Raw genomic sequence first — 14703 nt, forward strand, 5'->3', positions numbered from 1 at the left:
TTCTTTAGTTCACAATTCATAAGGAATGTTATAAAAGACAGATTTAAATGATAAGTTACAACTAAGTTTAGCATAAAGTGTTTAAAATTTGGTTTTCTTAATTTTGAATCCATACTTTTTTTTCATCAGCATACACTATTTTCATCAGATGGGTGAAGGGAAAAGGCCTTAGATCAGATAACTGACCATTTAGGAAACAACCACTCTTCCTCACCTCCCACACTGTTGTCTCCAAGTGCCTCCAAAAACCTGTTTTCCTCTTGATTGATAAAGGGCACTGGCCAGATGTGTTAATGGAAAAGATACTGATTCCTTGTGATCACAGCCAGCCAACTTGCACAAGTTGTCAAGAAAAATCACCTTGTACTGTTATTAGGCATTTTGTTCCTTTATCTCCTCTTTCAAAACATGTTTCCTTTGCTGATTAGAAGTATTCTTCTAATTTCATCCTTAAATGTATTCATGGTCAATTTATACCGGCTTGTCATTATGCCAACATTGTCCTTCAGTTTAATTGGCTTTTTGTTTTCTTCAGTGTTGACCTTCTAAAATATTGATGGAGACCCTGCATATCACTTCTTGTCCTTATTGACCGAGACTGAACAAGCTCTTCTCACACAGGCAGATTTCCATTTCCCTGATCATGTTAACAGCCCTTCCTCGCATTTCCTGCAGTTTTGCATTTGTCTCAGGGATATGTAACCATACTGAACCCATTTATTCATACAAGGGACTGTATTAGCAATGCCAGGATTGCTAACATTTTACCACTGTTAAAAGCGTTTCTCATTATGTTGTCAAATCAGAATTTCCTGCCTTGCAGCCGTATGATACTGTGAGCAACTTTTGCATGGGATATTTTAAACCCTCAAGAAGTTCAATACAGAAACTGAATATAAGTGATGAAGTAAGTGAATGTTCAAAGAACCGTTTTTATCTTGTCTGCTTCATTCAAGAGCTGATACCGACTGTAACATTAGATAAGAGATGTCAAGAACCAGTGCTACCCTTTAACCTGCACTTAATATCCCTCAACTACTGATGTTTTTGTCACAGTTTAATTTTATTTGCTTGGCATATATTCTAGTATCATTCATCTTGAGGTAGGAGCAGCAAGGGCTTGGATAAAATGTCCCAATAGACAGTCTAGTTAAAGGTGCTTGCATGCCAGCTCTGTCATAAGCTTCTGGGAGAAGTGTATTATGCAGCCATGGGTCTCTTAGTTTGAAGAAGCAAGCTGACTGTTCAAAAAGGATCTATTTTTCCTTCTTTACTCAGATAACCTGGCACATTCAAATTATCCTAAATCTATAAACCCAGAGCATCTTTTAGTGATTAAATGGATGCTTAAAAAGAGCCTGGATTAGGAACCTTACCCTGCCTAAAATGTTCAGAACAAATGTTAAATTGAATGTCACAGCCTTGAATCTCTAAAATGTAAAGTGAAAAAAAAAAAGCTGTATCTCAGTTCCAGCAGGAGGATCGCTGGGGAATGGCAGTTGGAAGTCTAGGAGGTAGTGCAGTGCATCTTACTGAAACTAGTCCATTGGAAGAGATGGAATGTTGTGTTGCATGCAACTCCAGGACCGGTCAGCTGGGAGAGTGGCACTAAACAAAAAGGCTCAGGAATGACTGGAGTGCCCAAAAATCAAAGTTTAATAAAGGAAAATAATAAGGTGCACTAACAATCAGTGTGCAACCAAACAGTACAGAGCTTCTCCAGAAGACCTCTAAGTGAGGCAAACACAACCTCATATAGACATTAACTGAGGGCAGAGAACCAATGAATAAAGAAACAGAAAAAATACCTTATATGGAAGCTATCAGAGGGCTGGGTTCAGAACTTAACCTTAAGGAATAACTTAATTTATGTAACTGTTCCCATCATTCTTTTCCCCCACCTCTCACCATAATCTGACGTGATGTTATCTATCCTGGTGTCTCAGTTTCCAGGATCCTGTGGTGTTACCTGTGGTGTGGTTGATTCACAGCTTTTCTTCTCCAGGGCAGACCACCACAATGAAGTAGTTACTCTGTTTCTGAAACTTAGAAATGAGAGAGTGTGCACTCACTCAGAAATGAGATTGCATAGATATTGATTACTGGCAATGTAATCAATGTATCAGTATCAGTATCTCCTTTATGCAGGTAGTGAAGCTGCTTAAGTGCCACACTTCCTCAGTAATCCTCACCAGAAGACACAACCCAAATGTGATCTTAGGGATCATGTAGTGGAGATACAGTGTCATATGCATACTGACAGTATTTTTCTGTGGCTGATTTAATGCCTAAAGAGAGGATGTCAGTTTCTTCATGCTTGCTTCAGATGAAATTTCTGTGTTTAGAATTTTTTTTTTCTTTACTGCCTTTTTCAGCTTAGGTAAAATCAATGGGCTGTGTGTTGCATGTAAAACTCCACATACTGCCGTAGACACAGTCTTAAGTATTGAGGTGTTCATTATTTCATGACTTGTTGTTGTTACAACAAAGCTGTCAGATGATAACATAAAGCAACTCATAGCACAGGTACGTGCAGTAGGAAAAAGTCATTATTATCTTTTCTAATTTATATCTGCGGATAAAAGCATTATTTCTTACATGATTTACAATATTTTTGTAGGAATATAAAATGCATTTCACAGAACGAAGTCTTCCATTATTCATCCTTCAAAATCTAAGTACTTCTAGAACTGCACAGCACTCCAAACAGCATCAATTAGAATTAGGTTTGCATTATGTTTCAACTGCTATTTTAATGTAGTTCCTTAGACAAATTCCTTGTGGGCTAAAGTTGTCTATATTCATCTATAGATCAAAGATCACACCACGCACTCACCACCACCCACCGCCAGCCCTCATTCCCATTTAAAGTGAAATCAAAGCACCTTTGTTGCAGGACTATGGAAATAAGAGGGGGGAGAGGGAGGTAGACGGGGGGGAAGGTATGTTTCTGGCCCAAGCTTCATTTTAATTAGGAAAACAAGTTAAAAGAAATAACTTCAAAGTTGGTCCACTTTCTAGTTCTCATGTGAAAGCCTAGAGTCCCAATGAATTTAACGAAAGCCCCTTGTTTCAAAGCAAGGAACCCTCCAACTGGGAATTCAAAAGGTGCACAGGCACTTTCTGCCTGCTGTGGCTTTACATGCCATTACAGCAGAGCATTTCAGAGTGGTGATGACATTTAAGACCACTCTGGCTTCATACTGCTGTATAGATAAAAGCTTGTCTTGAGAACATGCTTTGACAAAGCTTAGTTTCACTGCCTTGATGCCCATTAGCTAAAAAACACCCAGAAATCCTTTGGGAAAACTAGAATTCTTAGACAGTTTTATATAGTATTTCATGCTATTGTTGCAGTTACAAAAGAATATCTCACATATTCCCGATGCATTTTGGGGAAAATCTATCTAGTGGGCATTCTATGTGGGCTGTTTCAGCCCTTGAATACACTTTTCCCAAGGTCTGTGTTTTATTTGCAGAAAATCCATCTAATTTTAACCTCTGCTCTGTGAGATAACTTAGAGCTAAATGAAAAATATTTATTGTGAAATCAGTCTGAAAGAGTTTCTGAAAGAAACAAATTGATTGACTGGAGGAAATATATGCAGTCATTTTGAAAGGTGTAGAGCCGTTTAGATGCTAAGTGATGATTGAATTTTTGCAGTAAGAGCACTCATCATTTGCACAGTTACAATATCCAGCTGGTAAAAAACATACACTTTTGTGATAAAATTTGTGGAGCCAACTGTAGTGTTCAGGAGATCCTGCAGAGGAAGACTGATGAATAGATTTTGCTCAGTGTGATAACGAAGAACTGGATGTAGAACACAAGTGTTGCAAAATAAAGCTATAGTATATAAATATTAATACAGTATAGCTGAGGCAGTAAGTGTTTGTTTGTTCACGAAAGTTGTCATGAAGGTGGAATTAGTGTCATGGGGGAAGTAGTGTCAAGGGCTTTACTGAAGTCTAGGCAGACAATATCCACACTCTTTCCTTTATAAACTCATTTGGTCACCCTGTCTCAGAGGGAGATAAGCTGGTCAAGCAGGATCTGCCTTTCCTAAGGCTGGATCTGCCTTTCCTAAGGCTGGGTCTGCTCCCCTGGTTGTCCTTTACACTCCCCATGAAATCACTGTCAGGATGACCTGCTCCATAATCCCTGGCACTGGGGGCACACTGACCAGCTTGTTCTTCTCCAGATCTTCCTGCCCTTCTTGGGGGTGGGTGTCTCATTTGCCAACCACCAGTCATCTGGAGCCTTCCTGATTAACCAGGACTGGTAGTAAATCATGGAAAGAGCAAAGTTTTCTGCCAGCTCTATAAATATCCTCTGGTGGATCCCACCCAACATGATACACTTGTCTAAGTAGCACAGCACGTTGCTGTTTCCTTTTGGATTATGGGAGATTTATCTAGCTCCACATCCCTGTCTACCAGTTCAGGGGGCTGGGTACCCTGAGGATTGAGGCAAAAAAAGGCATCAAGTACATCAGCCTTTTCCTCATCCTTTGTGACAGTGTTTCTCTCTGTATCGAAAAAAAGGGTGGAGACTCTCCTCAGCCTTATTTTTGTTATTTATTTATTTATTTGTTAAAACATTTTTGTTATCTTTTGCTATGCTGGCCAGATGGAGTTCTAGCTGGGCTTTCACCATTGTAATTTCACCTTTCTGAATGACTTCATGATATCCTCATACTCTTCTTAAGTTACCTGCCCCTTCTTTCAAAGGTCATAAATAATCTTTTTTTTTTTTCTTTTTTTTTCCCCTGACTCCCTGCAAAAGCTTCCTGTTCTGCCCAGGCTGGTCTTTTTTCCTGCTGGCATCTAAGAGCTGGAGACGATCTTACTGATACCAGTCACGTTAGAATAACAGATTACATATGTTGTAGTAAAGCATCTGACGCAGGAGAGGGTACCTCCATCAATGAACCTGTTCTAGCTCCCAGCCAAGGGGACCGTGCAGCTCTTTGGGAGTGTCCTCTGCCCATGTACACCAGCCACCTCAAGCAGTCCAGATCATGGCTTGTCTAGCAGGTTAATAATACATATATTTGAGCAAACAAACTCTGGTGCTGATCAACCTTCTGTTATAGATAATCATTTGGTTTCTCTACATACCTGTATCTCTTTGTCTTTCATTGTGCAAATTTCTAAGACACATTTCTAGCAGTTTTTCGACTGAGCAGATTGGACTTTATTAAGGTCTTTTTTTATAGCTGTTGTTATAATATGACTTATTTTACCTAACTTCAACTGTTTCAGTTAGACCTCTAGACTATAATAACTATCCAGCCAGAGAGCAAAAAGCACCTAAAGTGTGATTTGTTACATCCTTTCTTCAGTTTGGGGATTTTTTAAGCTGAGGATTAAGTCATTCCCTGGATTGCTGTCTGGGTCCCTACTGAGACAGAGCCTATCATGTTATTCTGACACAAGTAACTTGAATTTAAGTAATGAATTCAGAAAGAAAGCTTAAAGTTGTTATTGCAATATTTACAACGCTTTACGATACAGCTTTATTTTCAGATTGCTGAATCACTCCTTTATGACAACTCTTGTTTTCCAATTTAACAAATAAAGGGGAAATGATGTTTGAAATTTTCAGAGGTGGACACTGATAAAAAGCTGATGCGTCAAGATATAACGTGAAGGGCTGTGAGAAAGGCAGCACCACTAGATGTCACCATCCTTCCACCAAAATTCATCAGCGACCAGCCTGACGTGATTTACACGTACCCCTGGTTCCACCAACATCACACTGAGATGAAGTCTTAAATTCATGTTTTGCCAGCTCTGTTTCTTTGTAATTCAGTCAAAATCTGTGTGGCATCATTTATTTCTGGTAGCACTGTGTTTAGATCATCCTAAAATCCTGCTTTTGAGATGAAAACAGTGAAAACATGATTTTGGGACTGAGGTTCATTCAGATTCATGAATCTAAGAGGAAACACTGTTGGATAAGTTGACCCAAATAATGCTGCTGCAGCTCAACCCATTTGACAGTGAATGGTTGGAGAGTATGAAGTCAGGATCCTATTTCCTATTTTCTTTTACTGATGTACTGTATTACTTTGGCAAGTCATTTCATCCTAGCTTTTCTGTTTGCAGTTTACTATAAACCCTAGTTTCCTCAGCACAGGAACTAACCTTATTAATGTTGTTTGTGAATCATCTTTATCTTTATTCAGTGCCAGGTATTGCACAAAGAGTCAAACAACCCCTAGTATTTAAGTCCAGCTGAGAAAAATACTGGAGGAAGATATTAATTCCCTAATCTAACCTTACTTATTACCCCAATACTCAGCAGTGATTGAAACTTTCCTGGAGTCAAGGCTGGGGTTAGAGGAATTGTTGGGTGTACTTAGTATGGGATATCTGAAGTCATCAGTTCCTACTCCCTTTCATCTTACTCAATGAGTAACATCACCTGGCATTCAGGTTTAAGTTTTTAATATCCTATCTGATATAGATAGGAGCTGAATACAGTTTATCTCCTGGACAGGCCAGCCATCTTTTATCTTCTCTGATCCAGGTTGGGGTTTCCTACTAATTTTTTTCACCACTGTCTTTCATAGAAATACATTTAAGTGGACCTTTATAAAAATGTGTCATTGACACGATCTTTCTTTTCTTATGGGCAGATCTGCTTATTTGGACCTTCAGGTCCAAATGGGGCATATGTAGAGATTTTTCATCTGTAATATGAGGATGGAGCAAATGAAGTCTTCCCTGCATTCAAATTTTTTCTTACCTTATTCAGATTCACTCATGCAGTGATTCTCTCCTTGAGTTGAACTCTTGTATTGTCAGATATGAGCAGGTAAGACTCCAAACATGAAATGCTAATTTAACTTTCTGATGGGAATGCCATATTTTGGATTTGAGGGAAAAAAGGCATTTTTTGAGTCAAATGTCTCATCCCATTACTACTGCAAGTATGAATTACTAGAAAAACAAAAAGTGATTGATGAGCAAAAGTACAAAGGTTACTATAAAAAGACCATAAACTGTCAACCCTAATATGGATAGTTATTATATTTAATTACACATTTAAATGTTGAACAGCTTGACTGAGACACGCTTGTGTCTATCAGTATATGTTACCAATGAAAAGCTGTGCCAAACACTTTTCTTCATCCTGTCAGCACACTAGGTGACAACACAAAGTAGTAGTCTGCACTGTTCCCCAGAGGCTGGTCCATTTGGAATGAAGCACATGATGGAAGACAATTCACAGACTGCAGAAAAAAACAGCAATGAACCTGCAAAAGATTTCACATACTTCAGTTTATAATAGGCATCATGTAAATAAAATCACAACCCATAATGCATAATTTTCTTGCAAACAGACAGATTTTAATGTTACATAATCTCAAATGAACAAAGCAATAATTTTATATTCCAATACTAGATATGGCATGTATTTTTAAAACCTTAAAAGGGATACTTTCAAAATAGAGTAGCTCCATAGTATTTTTGTGATTAAGTTTATGAATGTATCTGTATGATGTTTTAGATGATGATTAAATATTCAAATTAATATTTTATAAGATTTTTGTCAAGAAATTGTAAACTTTAAAAGAGTTTTTAAAACCATAGTATAAGGTATTCAGTGGACAAACCCCTAGGGCTAACCATAGAAACATGAACAAATTCTACTTTTTGCAGTTTTTAAGTTCTCATATTATGTATTTTATGTAGTCATTTAAAGGAGAGTTCAGGTAAAGTAAATCTCATCAATTTGTTTGTATCTACACCTAAGCAGATATTTAGGTTAGCTCAAGTGTACAAGCTTCACATGCTATCCAAGGATATTTAGTAAACCAAGTCAGTGGAGTCCAGAAGGCAGTTTCTCTCTGTGTGGAATGGACACCTACATTAATTCTGTTGAGTGGGCTTTCAGCTATTCTCTGAAATCATACATCCAACCACCCTAGCAGACACACATGGTAGACATCAGAGTTGAATCCATCCCCGATCACTTACACAGGGAATACCATTTCTGCAGCTGACACATAAGGGTTGAACAAAAGCTGGCTAAAGATGTTTTAGTGGTGTGAGCAAACTCAAGCATTACTGTGACGTGAATGAGGCCTTTCTGCCAAGAGAAAAAGGCAGTATTTCGCTTTCTGGAGAGAATGTTCTGGTCCCCTAAGTAATCTCCTCTCTATGCCTCTGCCCCTCTCACAGCCACCCACGCTATCTGGCTTCCTCTGGGGTTGTGATTTATGTAAAGGAAGAGGATGGGTTATTGTTGCTGCAGCAGTTGTGCAGCTTCAGGAATTTTTCCTTTGTAGTGCTGAGTTACAGCCCAAACTTATAGGTAGCACTGGAAAGTCTGCATTTTCATTCAGAATATTCTGAATTAGGTTTGGGGATCGTTCAGGCTTCTGAAAAGACTGTTTTCATTAATCAGATATTAACTAATAGAAAGCATTTAGATAAAACAGGTTTCAGCTATCAAAACTGAAGGGACAATTAAAAAAATTTGAGACATTCGAGTCACTCACAACACACTGTTTTTATAGTTCTCCAAGTATATCAGACAGACACTTCCTGTAATACACTTAGTTTTCATCAAAAAAACCCAACTTTCATAACCATCCAGAATGAGAATGTTTCAAAAAATCTTATTTTCCTGTTGGAAAATATACCTCATTTCCCATAACTTTAGAGCCTTTAGTAGAATGACATCTGAAACATTTTGCTTTCTGATAGACTTCCTTATGCTGCTACTGTACCTTTCTTTTTGTCTGGCATTTTGCACTTCCCCTCAACAATTTTTCCATTTCTTTTCTTCTCAAATGTTAAATTAAACACAGAGACTGATTTGCTTTTTTCACTCCCATGTTTCTTTCGGAAAAGTAAGCTGCTTTTAAAATCGTGCTGCTGTCACACATGGCCTGTTATATATCAACAAATTATATTTTTGTTTGATTCCAAAAGAAGTAGATTCAGCAGTTGGAACCAGAAAATGTCCTTAATTTTTCTGGTTTTTTATTTGACAGCATGGTGCACCGGGTAGAATATTTATAGCGTTTATTGCTCTTATATTTCTCTTTCACACTAAAATATCTCCATTTCAAATTAACAGTTTGGTTTAGATCTTTAAGCTAAAAAAATTATATTTTTCTGTGGTTATTTTAGCTCTACTCTATTTTAGCCTAGTTCTACTTTCTATTTTTTGAAAAAGTCTATCTCTGTTCTCCAAGATATATCTTCTTTGGGATTTCCCAAAAATAGTTTTGAAAAATTCCTTCAGTTTACTTTTTGAGTGTCTAAGTCCCATTCAAACAGAAGGAGGTACAGTTGTACTGAGGGTGGGCTGCAAACCTGGTCTTTCTTACTACTACAAGCATATCTAGACTTATCCTTAGATATAGATGTCTGTTTTCAGCACAAAGTCAAAAGATAGTGTGAAAAACACCAGTACCTGCACTCATTTCTTTCAGCTGGGAGGGCAATGTAATGGTAGAACATACTCATGTCAAGACTAAGGTTTATAACATCAAAAGCTTTTTATGCCATAGATTCACAGAATCATTTGTGCTGGAAAAGACTTCTAAGATCAGCAAATCCAACCAAAAGCCCAGCACTGCCAAGTCAACCTCTAAACTATGTCCCGAGTGTCACACCTGAACATCTATTATATAGCTCCAGGAATGGTGATTCCACCACTTGCCAGGGGACCCTGTTCCAGTGCTTGACAACACTTTCAGTAAAAACATTTTTCATAATATCCAATCTAAACCACTTCAGGCTTTTTTCTCTTGTCCTTTGCCTTATTACCTGGGAGAAGGGGCTGACCCCCACCTGGATACAGCCTCCTTTCAGACCTTTTTGCTTCAGAGAGTGATAAGGTCTCCTCTGAACCACCTTTTTTCCAGGCTGAATACCCCCAGCTCTCAGGGGTAAAAGGAATGTTACCCAGCTTTGCAAACAACGTTAGCCCATTTTTGGCTACCACAGTACTTTAACAAGACCCTTCTGTGCAGCCAACTCCCTTTTCCTTTTCCTTGCCTCTTCTTCATATGAAGGAAGCCATATGAAGTGGAGCTGCATGGCACACAGAGTTTGGTCTCTGAGCAGCAGTCCAGTGCCACATCATCACCTGCCTTACTTGGTGCATAGATTCAGAGTCCTTTTGCCCTTGAGTCTTGAGCTAGTATGGTCTTATGTGGGCCTCAACTATAAGGAATTCAAGTATTTAAAATTCACGTTAATGTGCACATGCCTAGTTAGGTAGAACCATAGATAATGGAGTCAGTTTACAGAATCAGAATCTAATTCTGGCAGAGAACTTTGTTTTGGCAGTGTAAGTTCTTCCTCCCAAAGAGCTATATAAAGTCCCTCTGTAGGCCTAGCTTCTAAAGCATTGGGGCCGATGTCATCCCTGGAATTACACTGTTAAGCTTCCAAAAGCACTTCTGCAAAGAAAACAGACTGGAAGCCAAACAGATGATTTTGATTAATAAGAATATGTTCCTAAAAGTAAAATAAAGTAATAGAGACTTAAAAAGTGCTACAGTCCTCTTAACTACTAAAACAAAATGTGAAATAAAGACACTTTCAAAGATAACACTGACAAAAGATTACAAATTACCTAACAGGTTTTTCAAAAGGAAATAGCCTAAACAAAAAAACATTGAGGGGCGGTACCCATAGTTGTGTTTTGCCTTTGCCATCTACATTCTGGAAACATTTTTGGAGGTTGCATTGCATGAGACAGCCAAATCACCAGTAATTTAGAAGTAAGCATGAGATTAAACAAGCTTTCTGTAAAAGCCAATTAAAGGAATGTCCTTCATTTCTTCTTTTCTTGTCCTCTTTTTTTATCCCTGCTTCACTTTCTCAGCACCTTCCAGATGTGCATACATGTGTGTGTCAGTGTGTGCAAGTTTTCATTATTATAAGCCCTGCCATTTGTGAGGCACTAGTTTTTATGAATAGAGGAGTCAGAGTTCACGTGCCAGCCCACCATCTCCCTCTCTGTAATAAAATTAGTTTAAAAAACATGGCACTTCAAAAACATCTAAATTAGGATTGTGTTTATATGGTCTTTTGGATTTTGAGTTGTTTTGCAGGGAGAATGGGAACAGAGTTCCATTTATTTGCAACTATTTAAATCTTACATTTCACTGAAAACTTGCAGAAGGTTTGAAGAAATGAAGGGTAATAAAAAAAAAAAGACATAAAAATAACAAGAATAATGAGAAAATCACAGGCTTTCACAATTCTTTCTCCTTAATTTCTTCCCCTGCTTCAGGATATTTTCCTTTTTTGATTAGCTTGTTTTTCCTTGTGTTTACCTCAGAGATGTACACAACCACATCAGTGCTGCCATGCCATAAGTCTCCTTGCTGCTGCCAGTCCTCTGTCACAACCCCAAACATGAACTTTCACAGTTTGCAGATAGCAGCCTCTTTTCTACTCTCCCCTCTTTCTTTCAATTATTCTCAAATGTTACAGGAAAAAGAAAAAGCCTTTAGTGCTTCAGGTTTTTTTCTTCTTACATTCTAATAACAACTAATCAATTGAGCCTCTAGGGAAACTCAAATTTCCTAGGTTTTTTGGATTCTTATACAGTGGTAGTTTCAAGACATCTGTTATGTAAAGGTCAGTTCAAGAGAGCCATGGACCTGATCAGGGAATGGACATGTAAGTTCACAGCGCGAGGCACCAAGAAAATTGAGCTTCCATCTGAATGAATGGGTGAGGAATCAGAGTTTGCATGATCCAGTTCAGCATCATTTATGTGCTGGAGTACCACTACACTGACAAATGTGGAGACTGTCTTCTGTCACTGACCCAAAACTGGACTTATTGGACACAGCTGCACAGGCTGACATAAGCCAGTCCATGTCCAAATACAGTCTGGCAGTGTCAGTCCGACACTGCACCTGGACTAACGTTCTTGTCCCACGGATTACTACCTTGGATGCCTCAGTACACTAACACATCTGGACCCCATCTGGATCCAGTTGTCTATTTTCACAGGAGTCTAAGCTTGCCACAGCTGTGTGGCCAGAGACCTCAAATCTCTGCTAATAGAACCTAGTTTCCCTTGAGATGGAGGTTCCAATGCATTTGTCTTCTGAGCAGAAATATTGATAGGTGTGGGGGGAAAGAAAAGGTGGACAAGAGACTTTTGCACTTGGAGGAGTAAGGAAAAAGTGTAGAGGGCAGCAGGAAAAAGAAGGAGACAAACAAAAAGCAATACATGACGGCCTTGGTAGCAAGCAGGCAAGTGTCTGCACACTCCTGATTCTCCTCATTGTCATTGACAGAAGGACAAGCATAATGTTTGAAATTAAGGCAAGCCCTTGACTGTCAAAAGAAAATTAACCCTGACTTCTGCACACACACACACACAAAAGCTGCAGCTTATGTTTAATTTATTGGGTTTTGGTTTGGATTTTTTTTTTTGGTTTCCAAGGGAACAGAACATATAGAGATTGAAAGCACATGTCACTAAATTGATGCTCTGGAGAAATCCCAAGTGGCTTAATGTCATGCAGCCTAATTTAATTTGCATTAATAGGGCAGTTTGCCAAAAAATATTGCTGGTAGTGTGAGATTTGGTGTGTGTGTGCTACTGCACAAAGTCAAGGGATATTGTATCAATATTTTAGTGTACTATGCCTGCTGACTTGCAAAATACCAAGAGTCCAGATTTCCAGAATTATTTCTGTGCCTAAATCTCAGTGGCACTTTGAGACAAGGTATGTCCCTATATGGGGAGGTGTCTGTGTTTTGAATTATGTTAAAGAAGTGTAACAGAGACACATTTTAAGTTTGTTAAAATTGACTCGTCCAAGGTACACTGCAGATTCCAGTTGTGGTTTGTATACTTCCAATGGTTTAAAATATAAAATTGTTCTCTCTAAAACCAGAATGAAGTAAGAGCTTCCATTCCACACACAGCACGGTAACAGCAACATAGCCACCAAAGCTTAGAGATTAATGGGAAAGCTGTCTGTTAAAATTAGGATCAAATTAGGACGTAAGATGTTAGATCACACTTATTATGCTGTGATGGTGGCAGGGGAAACTCTAGCCTTGGTGACACACAAAAGTATCTGCACAACTCAGAGGCTTTAAGATTCACAATAGAAACTTGCAGGAGTAAACAGAACTTGGGATATCGGGTGACTTCACCTGCAGAGTATGAGGACCGGAGTAAATATGTAATTCAAACAAATAGGAAAAAGTCAAGAAACAAATAGTATGGAATAAGTGCTATTTATCAGGAAAAACTGAGAACCATATGGGCATTGATACTTGGGGAAAGACCAGGAAAAGAGAGGCCTGCTGCCTTGCAGAGGGTCAGATTTTTCAGTGAGAGTTAGATAAAGGAGACATAACCTTTAATACTTTTTGCACTAATTTTCACTAACAAATAATGTTTCCCCAACTAGGAACATAACAGAGAAAAATTCTCAGCTTTAAATGAGAATAGACCATAGGCCATCTTAAGTACTTTCACATTATCAGGAGCTCCTAAATTTCATTTGTTATTACCAAAGAGCCACCAAACACAACTTACCAGGCATTAGCAATCATCTGTTAAAAAAAAAAAAAAGGTGAGCGTTTGAAGAGAGGGGGAAACTTGGTGCTAATCTTCTGAACTTGGGAAAACAACATATGGATTTACAGGTTTTCTGCTTCAATTAAATTAGTAGAAAATACTGGAGCAAATAACAAACCTGTTCATGGTCATCTGCAAAGGAAACAGAGAAAAGACTAACAATCTATATGGATTTATCAAGACAATACAGAACAGTGTGCAGTTTCTAAACTCCACTATTCACATATTTTTGAGTGATGCAGGAATAGATTGCCTGTGGTGATGGTGGAGTTTCTGCCAGCCCTTAGAGGGCAGACAGGCTTCTGTTATTCTGTCATGAATGCCTATTCCTGTATAGCATGCTGAGAGGTGCAAAGGGAAGGGAGCTGTAAAGACCAAATTCATGGGTTATGAATGTGTTTGGAAAAAGGACCTTTGCTATTACAAAGAAGAAGAAAAAAAAAAGGAAGAATTGACCTGTGAAATTTAATATATTGCCCAAATGAAAGCCAGATATTGTGTGCTCCACCAACCAGTCTTTGCCAGTCTGTGCCCAGCCTGTTGCTGATCTTGTGCAGGCTACTAGTGCAGATTCTACTCAGGTGTTAATAAATCCTGTACTCCTTGAGACAGGTGTCCTCATGCAGGAGCCCATGCTAGGAAAGGAAACAATGCAGTCTCCCCTGCTGTGGTCATGCTCAAGCAGTGTACACTGTGGTTGCTACATGCAAGGCGAAGTGGCAGCAATTTGTGCTCTTCTATTACCATCTCCAGGCACAGTGCAAAAAATTATTTCCCCCTTATGTTAAGCAAGCATGTCTGTGGTTACGAAGTATTTCTTTGCAGCTCCAATCTTAAATGTTAAAGATTCTTTTGTATTCTTTTCCAGCTTAATGTTTTTCTTGGGAATCAGTTCATTGTCATTCTGTTACTGGGGAGATGCATGCTGTCTCCTGTGCAGTTGCAGGACATACAGATCCAAAATGGATCAAAGGCACAGGCACAAGGTTTTGATCACTTGAAAATAGAATGGAAATGTATCATCTTCTGTTCTTTCAAAGCAGATTACAAGTAATTATGACATGTGGCACATGCATTGGAATTTTGCTGGCGCAGGTCTCCATGAAAGCTCC

Source organism: Ammospiza nelsoni, chromosome Z (genome assembly GCF_027579445.1).
Source record: "Ammospiza nelsoni isolate bAmmNel1 chromosome Z, bAmmNel1.pri, whole genome shotgun sequence".
NCBI classification, from domain to species: Eukaryota; Metazoa; Chordata; class Aves; order Passeriformes; family Passerellidae; genus Ammospiza; species Ammospiza nelsoni.